The sequence below is a fragment of the Ornithodoros turicata genome, chromosome 3, assembly GCF_037126465.1.
Source record: "Ornithodoros turicata isolate Travis chromosome 3, ASM3712646v1, whole genome shotgun sequence".
Classification (NCBI taxonomy): Eukaryota; Metazoa; Arthropoda; class Arachnida; order Ixodida; family Argasidae; genus Ornithodoros; species Ornithodoros turicata.
The window spans coordinates 107,890,996-107,902,535 of NC_088203.1; the positions used below are offsets into that span (position 1 = coordinate 107,890,996).

General features: G+C 44.5%; 1 protein-coding gene across 2 annotated transcripts in view; it reads right to left on the reverse strand.

Annotated features, from left to right (window-relative positions):
* The window catches only part of LOC135389157 (electroneutral sodium bicarbonate exchanger 1-like), an 81,248-nt gene extending 74,867 nt beyond the window's left edge, over window positions 1-6,381 (reverse strand). Inside the window, exon 1 of one of the 2 annotated variants that reach the window (XM_064619195.1) lies at window positions 5,984-6,381. The gene's annotated coding sequence lies outside the window, so the exon portion shown is untranslated. Of the gene's footprint in view, window positions 1-5,979 lie in introns of both variants that reach the window. The other variant, XM_064619194.1, reaches the window with a different exon arrangement.
* Window positions 6,382-11,540: the final 5,159 nt, after the last annotated feature.

Sequence of the window (11,540 nt, forward strand, 5' to 3'; positions counted from 1 at the left end):
GGCGAGTTTGTGATGTGATTTCCAACTGAGTCTCATACATAATCTATTGTATCTTTGACAGAAAAGAAATAAAAGCAAAAGTATCAACTACGCTCTCGGTGGACTCTGCCGTAAATTCCCTTACTTTCCCTCATTCATACGAAACTTGTTTTCACTTTTAGAGCCCTTCTTACGGCATTTATTTCCAGTTTTTGATAGTCTCCGCTACCTGAGAAAGCTCGTACCGTGTTTGGATTATCGAGATGTCTCATGCTCGGTGATTTTATACCCCTAACAAATAAACGATTTTGAGCCTCGAAAAACGAGATGATTTATCATACCAGATGAGGATTCGTTGACATTACGCGGGCCCAAAATATGAGGCGGGCTTTTTTTACGCACAAGTATGGAATGTCCTCCATATATGCTATCAAAGTACTACTGCGTCAAAGACATGGGAGCCAACGGCAAGTGAAAGCACGCTACCAATTATCTACAATGCGACACTCTTTATGGAACTAACGACAAAGCGGTAGACACACTGAAACCAAAAGAGATCGGAAAGGGAGAGCTGCCACCCATTGAAATAAAAGTAGGATCGAAGGTCGTAATCCCCTCAAGACCTTGTTTTCCCCTCAAGACTAGCTTTGAACGTAGTTCAACTCTACCGAACTCGTGGCACTGTCCAACATTATGACGTCATTTGCAATTGCAGTCTCTCGATAACACTGATAACCGTGCGGACTGCATACGTCATGTACACTCTTAGAAATGAACTTGACCGCACTGCACGCTCCTAGCCAACCATCATCTCGATTGATATCGCTATCTGTCCTGATTGGTTGAAAACGGACGCCATTTTTGCCACCTTTTTTACAACGGTCCATGCGCATGACCTTGAGGCGCCGGGGAGGGTTATCTCTGTCTTCACTAGATGGCTCGTCGGTCTGTGCTACCCACGTGAATTTGTTTTCACGCGCTCCGAGGGTGGTTCGATGGAGAGGATACGAGTCATTCGACGCGTTTTCAACAAATCGGGGCAGATAACGATATCATTGGAGATGATCTTTGGTTAGGAGCTTGCTATGGTGGTAAAGCTGGAATTTATGGCCTTGGCCGGTCATTTGTTGCAGTAATTAATTGGTTTCGGTTTCCATATTTTTGTCGCGGATGACCCACTTCGATGGCAGATTTTTCTCTAAAAGGTGCCCACGGAAGGTCCCAAAACGGGTAGTACCCATTTTAATACTAACGGCGCCCTGCTTTACAAGTTTTGTTTTTCACGAAACTCATTGGAATTTGTATTTAAATAATGACTGCCTCCCACTCATTCGCACGGTGCGCAGCTTGTAGGTAGTACCGGACATATACTTTTAAAAAAGAACCTTCTTTCATTGGTGCACCCGTTCGCCAATTATTTAGCCCGGGGATTTAACTGTGAAGTATATACAGGGTGTCCCAGAAAACGTGTCATTGAATTATAATTAAAAAAAACTACACCACCTAGAATCATGCGGTCAACGGCATTTGTTCTTACTAGGTTTTTGCCAACTCCTGATGTGAATGTCATGTATCGTAAGTTTAATTATGCAAATATTTGCGAACTGAACTCGGAAATCTGCCAAATAAAGGTCACTTTTTTACCCCACCAATATGAAGAGCGTGCCGAATTCACTCGGGTTGATGGTAATTGACAGTGATATTTACGAGCTATCCCATCGGAAAAAATAGCCGAACATCATGCTTTTCGTAGCACCGAACCATAATGTGCGACGACTTTTTGAGCGCAATCGTTCTCAGTCCGACGAAAGGAGGTTCCAAACCCAGACCACAGAGTGACAGTCCTGAAATTGGGAGAGAGAAAGTGCGAAAGTCGAACGCGATAAGCCGTACCTGTGTTATCTCTTTCTGCGTTACAGGTGTGGGCTGGGTTTCCAACCTCCTTTCGTCGGACTGACAAGGATGCCCTGAAAAATTTGTCGCACGCTACACTCTTAAAAATGAACGTCACCACATAGCACGCTCCTAGCCAACCATCATCTCAAATGATATTGTTACCTGCCCTGATTTCCCTGAACGGGAGGCGTACGCCTTTTTTGTGACAATTATGAACAGCATAAGTGTCGTACGCCCCCCGTTTTCAACAAATCAGGGCAGATAACGATATCATTTGAGATGATGGTTGGCTAGGAGCGTGCTATGTGGTGACGTTCATTTTTAAGAGTGTAGCTCCGTAGGGCATGATGTTCGGCTATTTTTTCTGATAGGATAGCCCCGAATATCCCTGTCAATTATAATTAATTTGAGTAAATTAGACACGCTCTTCACATTGGTGGGGTAAAAAAGTGACATTTACTTGACAAATTTCCGACTTCATTTCGCAAAAATTTACATACGTTACACGACATTCACATCGGCAGGTGGCAAAGTAGGAACAAGTGCCGTTAGCCACATTTTCTGTATATTACGGAATTTTTATTAACAACGCAGCGAGAAATGTCGTTTCTGCAGTTGAGTATCGAAAGGAGTATCCAACTACAAGAAGGCCCTAAAAATTCATTAATTATCCCAATAATTATGGAATTTCGGGACAAAAGACACAGCGAGCCTCTGGAACGCATCACCTTCGCTGGTAAAAATAGAGTAGATTTACACGTTTACCTCCCCACATTGCTCGGCCGGGATCGAACCCGCGACCTTGAGCTCAGCGGTACTCCAACCGCCCGGACCTCTCGGTCGTCGCAGTTTCCTTTCATTTCGTTTGCATAGCAAAATTCGGGTATTTCAACGAGCGTTTCAGGGTGTTTGGAAAAAGGAACGGCTTTCAACGAGAGTTATCTCCCATTCTGCTCGTTTTTGCCTGGAAATCCCCGTAATTAAAGAGTTCATGAATTTTAGGTAATTACTCATCTTGTAGTCACACGCTATCTTCGAGGGAATGTCCGCCTGGCCGCAAAAACCACATCTGTGCTGCTCTAATAAAAAAAAAAGGAAGAAGAAACGGCCTGTACTTGAGTAGAGTCCCGAAGGAGCTTTTTTCATTTTCCAATTTCGTCTCGTCTCTAAAGAACATACAATACGAGCTAGGCAAGACAAAAGCTCTGTTAGACTACAAGAAGGCGTCTGGGAAGTGTTTCATGACACGCTGCATGATGTAAATGAAAGCTAGATGTCATTTGAAACTTTTGTTCAACTCACTAATGAGATGACAGCTCCATCTCCCGTGCATGTCACGATGCCTGTCTCCATTGAACAAGTTGTTTACGACGGCTGTCAAACTCTAACCTAAAGGATGGCTTCTTTCATCATATTGATGCATTAAAACTGTTGTGAAACGTCTTGCATTCTGACATCACCTAATTATACCCAACTATATTTCGCAGCAAGTAACTTGGATCAACAAAACTTAGGAACATAACTTGCGAGTTGCTAGTTAGTAACTTAGTTTACGCATCAACTTAACTTCTAATTCTCCATCGTATTCTGTGCAGTTAAAAGGACAGGCCGATAAAAAGAGCGCCAAGGAGTACAAAACAAAGTTTTCTTCTCATGATGATAGGAGAGAAAAAAAGAAAACGGAAACACTGCGGGACAAGCTACTCCAAGTCTAGTTCTCTCTTTATTTCTTTTTCTCGACCTCCACAGGCTGTTAAAATGTCTCCACTAGCACTAATACTCCATTACTCTTACATCAATCTCTCGAATGTACAGAAATTCCTGTGGGCCGGAGATACGCCTTCCTAAAATTCCACCCGAGTGCATCACTGCGGAATATTGCAAACATTCTGTGTCATGAACCATTTATACAACTATAACATTACGCAAGCAATACAGCTCTTAGGAGAAATTTTTCACATGCAGCTTTTTGAACTTGTTTACAGATTTTTCTTGTTTGGATACACCAACAATGGTCTCATATAGAGGTGGATTTAAGAGGGTGAGGGGGGTCAGGACATCCGGAACCCCTTTTTTGCGGGTTCCTATTTTCATGGACAGCTTGAAATGGGGCAATCAGTAATGAACCAAGAAATTCACCTATTGGGGGGGTCTGAGCTTCCAATGGGGGTATATGTCCGTGGATACGTGTCTATATGGGAATATGCACTGGTAGCCAAGCTGCATTAGGCAATCTCAGGAATTCCGGGGGGAGGTGTTGCAAAACTCTAGGGGGGCAGGGAAATCCCTGGGGACAACTCAATAAGCAGTTGGTCAAATGTTTTTTTCTGCCATTCTGTGAGGTTCCACATATATGTTCTTAATGTATATCAGTGACCGTAAAATCTTCACTGTAAAGTTGCAGATGATTTTGTGAATATGACACCTTGCAACAAAATGCCACCTGAGGCATGGCATATGGAAGTGAACGGAAAGTTATTTACGAGAATAAAAACTATGTATTTGGAGGAGATGCACTTGAAAGGGTCAGTCATTACAAGTTTCTAGGAGCATTCATATCAGACAACTTATCTTGGAAATATCACATAGAGCAGCTTTGCTGTACTAACGCACAGCAGAACTGAAGTTGTTATTGCGGAAAAAATTCCATGGGTGGCATATAATTGTTGTCATCCCCATCCCCATGAAAACATAAACTCAAACGTGTACAAAAAAAAAAAAAAATCGTGCAAGGCTTCAATATGCATCACCCTTCAGCTGTGTCGTCATTGCACAGCTGTTTCGAACTTTCCGAAACGGCTGCTGGTTAATAGTTGCTCATACACTACGCGCTCCCAAAAGAGCTTCTTTTTTCGTTAAAAAAAATCGTTGTTTGCTTCTCGTGAAAGATATCTACAAACTGTACCATTCTCGTTCTTTTGATATTGTCCGATTTCCCATCACACACATTACAACCAGGGCCGGCGATAGGGGGGCCCCGCGCACGATGCCCTCAACCAGTGGTTACTTTCTTCTTTAAATATCAAGTATGCATCAAGTATGTCCCGCACACCCCTGGCACCGGCCCTGGTTACAACAAGTTATCTTTGAAGAATGGGATCATCTCCCTGAAGTTGTGCGAATTCATGTTGTTTGGTTAACTGAGTTTCTTGCATAGAGTTCATATACGCCAACACATAAGAGATGAGCACAGACTGCCACTGCGTTTCCCAAGAGCGTTGCGCCACCTACCCCTCTGAGGGAAAACCACAAGCCAGACGGCGGAATGTCTTCATGACGAATCAATGAACAGCAAACGCTGTAATGTAATACGCGGTACATTTTCCAATCGTCCAGACGTCCAGACATAGCCTAGTTTGAAAGACACAACGAGGTGCCGACGTATAAGGAACAATGTTGATAGAAAACCACGAATGGTTTCAAATTGATCACTTGATCGTTGTCTTTCGATCGCGTCATCACCCAAGCGCGAGAATGACCAAGTCACTGGAAAGGAATGGCTTCTCAACCGTTATTTCTTCTCACAGCACCTTTCTGCCGTTGTCTGGGGACCATAACTGTCAGATCACTGTATGTTCACAATATTGTCACAATATTGTGACAACCACTGTGAGCTAATCGGGAAACCCTGAATTATCGTTGGTCATCCCCAACACATGCGGATGAAAACCAGTTTCGCGCGCGGCAACTTTTAAAGCGTCACAGACGGGGACAACAAAGCCCCGTTACAATGTCATCTCTACAACTGTTCACACAACACTGGAAAAAGTGCCTCGTGGTGTCCACCAATTCGGTGGAAACAATGATGACACAGCTGTATGACGATGCAAGAAGAAAATCATTCATTGAGAATGGACACCCGGCAGAGAGAGAAGCGCATAGAGAAAACGAAAAAAGGAAAGTAGGTCCAGCCTACGCCCTGGCAACGCAGGTTAACCGGCGGCGGATTGCGCCCGATGTTCTCCCGATACACAACGTCTTTGCATAATCATTGAAATCTATGTCACATTTCAAGTGATACACATTCCCCTTGAAACGACCTCAGCAAATCGATACTGTCACAAGCAATGCGACGTCACGGTATATTAAAGAGACGGTACTTACGTACGCTAACGTAACACGCCTGCTTTAGTTCCTAGTGTGGATGGTAGAGCAGCCTCTGTCATTCGAGTAGCGTTCAGTAAGAAGGTATCTCTCGGCAATGAACCACACAACATCCAGCGGGATTATACCACTCCACAAGTTAAGGGGGACGGTACTAAATATATATCAGAAAGGCAGCGCCAAATCCGCAGATAGAAGAGCACACACACGTTGCAACGATTTTCTTAACAGACGGCACTGAAGAAGACACTTGACAAGAAGGTTTGAAAATTTCGCCGTAGAACCGATGTTTCTTCCCCAACGGCTTCCTTTCCTCAGTTTTCCTCTTTTTTTTTCCTACAAAAAGCGGGTGGAGGGACAAAGCGTTCTCCGCACTGCAGGCAGCGAACGGGTAAGCGATCGGCGCTTTTGGCTTCCGCCAATAGGGCCACCGCGCGGTGCTGACGTGCGACAGGACGGCTGTGTGCGAGGCTACGCGCGTCAGAGATCACGTGAACTGAGCGGGGTGCGCAGTTTCTACCGCTTACGGAGCTTTTTTTTCTTTTTTTTTTTTCAATTTATTTGTTTGTTTCTGCTAGGCAGGTGAACGAATATTGAGCGAAGGCCAATGAATTGTTGCAGTGCCGGTGTTGCATTTGCAACTGTCGAAGCTTTCTCTTTCGAAAGCAAAACGCATCGTTAGAAAGTTGTAAAGAAAGTACTCGCTCGAGGAAAATGTCACGAGCTATGCGCCGGATGTGACCTGAAAAATGGCCAAACCAGATGACTTGTCTGCAGGGCGTCATTATTTGGAGTGACGCCAATTAACCAATCACCAATTAGCAGAGCGAGGCCAACCCGGAAGAAGCGTGACTTTGCTGGCGTTCTTCTGTCATGAACGTATCAGTGATTTCTCTACAGAACTTAAACTACTTTATGACAATAGCACGAACAAAATGGGGAGACATAAGTTACGTCACTATTATGACTATATTATATAAATTACATTTCTACGTCAAGCGTCCTATTCCTTCGTCATGCTTGTCTATGAAGATCCCCTTTTGCTGTAACCTTTTTTGAGGTATGTGTCACGATATGTTCAGTACGAGTCAAGAAGTTATCGTTCGCTTCACATACAGTTTGCTGTGAAACGCAGTGCATAACTCCCCGTATCTTGCATAAAAATATCCGCCAGAAATGCGTTTACTTCTAAAATCAGTTACAAATAAATGGGTAGATGTCCTGTTACAGGTACTTGAGAAAAAGTAGCTTTGCTGTCGCGTTTTATTCGAAAGACATATTCTCGACCCATGTGGTATTTGGATAAGAATGTGTACGAAAGAGTGACACCCATCCGCCATATGTTAATAGAGTATTGCTGATGTTGTGGGGCCGACTTCACCCAGGGATTGCATTGCATCCACAGACCTGCTGTAGATCACAATACTCGAAAGGAGGATGCAAGTTCCTAAAGAAAGTACCTACCACGCGAACAAAAATATGGGATACACCACGGGAGCTGCTCAAATATGTTACTCAGATATGTTACGTGTTGACCTTTTAGTAATGCTTAATAAGTACGCGGATTTCCCAAAACATATTGCGCGCTTAGAAAGAGGGGAGTATATGTCTATTAAGAAAAAAAGGAAAAGGCAAAGAGTCGGCTTAGAAGGGACCGCAGACATTGTACCCGCGTAAAAATTATGTAACAATAAAGAAGCCAATGGTGATCATTGTCCGGGTCATTTGGCAACAAACAGTGGCGAGATTGATCTGATCCTGTCATCTTACTCATGATCAAGACACTACTGACGACAGAATCAAGTACCAAGTTGAAATCACCATGTGCAATCGCATAATGAATTTCACACTAAGCTGCGCCAAAAAAGGTAGTATGTAAACTAACAGGCAAAAATGGGAACAGTTTAGCACTCGCAAATAAATAAGATAAGTATTTAAAGAGATTGAGACATTCAAATAATTTATTTTGCTAAAAAAGAGAAAGAAAATAAACTCTTCATCAGGTGCGATACATTGAACACTTGGTACAGATATTTATACTAATCTACATCAGAGAAAGTGGAGGAAATATACATTCTTGTTAGAGAGGACTGAGGGCGCGAAAAAATAATAATAACGAAATGTACAGTAGAAGTGCTACCGGAGACAAAAAACATTGAGAGATCTCAAGTGAGCGAACACGGCATGGAAGACCGCTGGAAGAAATATTACATTCCTGGGATTTGAGAAAAGATCACCTATGGCGGTGTTTAGCCTGCATCCTATACGAAGCTGAAAAAAGGCTGAACAAACTGTGAACGATGAAAGATTAGCCAGCTGTAGGAACTGTTGTATTTGGACCGTCATCTGCCACGTGCCAGATATTGAGTGGCAGTTTCCAGCCGCCGGGAACTCTGCTTAGGAGAGTTTATCCCTACCCTACCCTCCTTTGTAGTTCGCTCTTCGCAGTTTCAACGGTCCAATAAGTGGACTCTGCTGCATCTGCAAATACTGGCTGGGTGATGTAATCACCGCCGTCGTCTGTTATCACGCCTCTCACTTTCAATATTTTCTGCAGTATGTAGCAGGTTCGTTTATTAAATCTCTCGCATTCCTCGGCTCTGTATTGTGTGTACTTTTCCGCTTCACAATGGCGAGACAGTTCCTTTTTTTTTCTGCGTGTGTGTGTGCATGGACTGTGTCCAGCTATCCAACTACAGAATTTATCTACATGCATCGCATGACGTTCTCCCAAAATACTATTTCTTTATGACAGGTTTCTTTTCTATTTTAATAATTCGTAATACTGAACGAGGACCCGTATTATAATATAGAGTAACACTTTTGAAACCGCGTATTGTAGTACGTAATAGTCATTAATAATAATACGTACTTTTCTGTACTATATAATACTTTGGTAATGCAGGGAGTGTGTATTCCTTCGAAAGTTTGATTTGGAAAAGAGCGAGGTTCGTGCAACATTTATTTCAGCACGTACACTATTACGCAGCAAATGGTTCGCAAATGGTCTCGACCATAAACCAGAGGGAAAAGTGGAACACTAACATGACACTATTTCAGGGGGATTTCTCTGGGGATCTTCTTTCCCTAATCCCTATGGATGTTTCTTTCGTATGGATCTTCTTTCCCTATAGAGGTTTCTTCCGTATGGATCTTCATTCTCGTTTGGATCTTTTTTCCCCTTCGTTGCGTGACCGGAGGAGGAGGGGAGGAAGAGGAGTGTCGTTGGGAGGAACCCGAGAGGTCTGCCTGCCTGATTAGGCGGCATGTTTCTCGGGAAGGGAAAGGTGATGGAGAGGAGGAGAGGAAAGGGTGAAGTGGAAGACCGAGCGGAATCCGCTCGGGGGGAGGATAGCTGCGTCCATGGGCCGACTTCAGGGGAACTGTGCCGGCATACGCCTATTACACATCTGAGGGAAACCCAGGAAAAACCCCAGACGGCACAGCCGGCCCGCGGATTCGAACTGCGGACCTCCCAGTCTCCAAGCGCACGCGTTGACCCCGTTGGAACTTCCCAGCGTTTTCACGTACGTGCGCTCCTCGCGTAATATTTTTTTTTTTTCCTGCTAAAAAAACAATGTCCACTCCAAGGTGCCTCTGCTTATTTCGTAGATTGCTAACAGTCAATTTTTTTAGACAAGTAAATAATACTCGCAGGGTGTGGAACTGGTTCAGTTCTGGTTGGACGCTTTCACTTTCTATCAGGAAATGGGGGGCAACCCCACCACCTCTTTTTCTGGAGACAGACGTTGCGGGTGTTGAGAGCTTCCTATTGTGATATCTGGTTCCAGAGGGGGGCAACGCGCCCCTCCCCCTTGCCGCACTCTGGGTAAATATCGGGCGTAATCGGGTAGAACTCTAAAAAGTCGGTCCCTCGCGACCACAAACTTTCGCCAATTCTTCGCGCCACGGCATCCATTCGTATGCGTAATCTCTAGCGAAATTTTCGAGCGCACTCGAACATTATAGTTCGTTAAATTACTATTAAATTATTTCAAACTAGCTCAAATTATTTCGGTCTAGCATTCTATACGGCCGGATATACACAGCCGCAAGCGGTTGTATCTTCTTTCCCTATGGATATTTTTGCCGCGTGGATCTTCCTTCTCGTCTGGATCTTTTTTTTTTTTTTTTTTTTGTTTCTTCCATCTCGTGACCCCCGCTGGATCTTTCTTCCACAAGCGCAATGACAATGAATCTACCCGGGTTTTCTTCGTTGTCACTTACCAGAGCTGAGACATACAGGGGTCCGCTGTCCGATAAAGTAACACACCGATACTACACATTTTTGAGTAGTACTAATGCGAATACTTTCTCCAAGCTCCTGTCACGTAATACTAATAGATAAAGTATTCCAATATAGATTGCCCAGCCTTGGTTGGAAGTATCGTAGAGTTAACTTGTAGCTTTGAGAAGTATAACGTGATAGGGTGCGCTGTCTCTTTCAACGCAGGGTAGGGAGTGGATGTGTGCACGCTGTTGCTCCAGTGACGTCACCTGCTCTTGCAGAACCCGAAACTATTAAGTCATTTGGAAACTTCGTGGAAGTGCCTTCTCTGCACTGACGACCACTGGCGTATATTTTGGGAGGGAACCTTACACGGGGGAGAGGATATACCCTCTCTCAAATGCACTACTAAAGGTACGATTTCGGGGGCAACCCAGTAACGTAGCCAGGAACATATTTCGGGAGTGGTTCTACGGGAACTTACAGGGGGAGAGGAGGATTTTAATTCCCTCTCCCAAATGGCACCACCAGGGGTACGGTTTCGAGGGTAGTGGTGAACCCGCAAACACCTTCCTGCTGGCCACTGTGAGAACCTAATATAAAACCTAATGATTTGGATCTGCCACTATGCGTGTGTGGCAACAGAAATCCCTCGTTCTGTTGAACGGTAACATATATCTACTTGCATCTGAGGAGTAACGTGGTGACGAAATGAGGACAAGAACTCCCATCCTGTGCTCAGACTCAAGAACCTCCTCTTCTTTTGTCCCTCGTCCTGTGTTGATGCGCATGTATGGGCGCACTTCAGACCGCCAATAAAGGGGTCCGACGGGGACTGCCATATGTTTCAAAAACATTTCTTGAATCATGATGAACAAACGTTGCGGTAGCGTGTCCGCATGCTGGTCCCAAGATCCTCCGCGAGGGCCGTAAACAGATATACCGCATTTCTCTGCGTTGCAACTCAGGCAGTGAAAGCTCCTTGTAATTGCTAGGGCTCATAACCAAAAGACGCTTGCATGCGGAACAGTGGCGGATCCAAAGGGGGGGGGGGGGGGGGGGGGCGATCGCCCCCCCAAAACGTCAGTTTATACATTGGATTTCCCTCTCCCCTCCCCCACTACGCGCTCCGACAAAGAGACCGCCCCCCCCCCCTAAACCGAGGGTCTGGATCCGCCCCTGATGCGGAAGAAATATTCCCTGCATTCTTTCGCTTAGCTCCGCCCTGCGCTCCAACTTTACGTCGTTTGATGTGGACTAGATGAATGTGAGTCAAAATCAAAATACTTACAACCTCAAACTGGAAAAGAAATGCGTTCAATTTAGATATCAC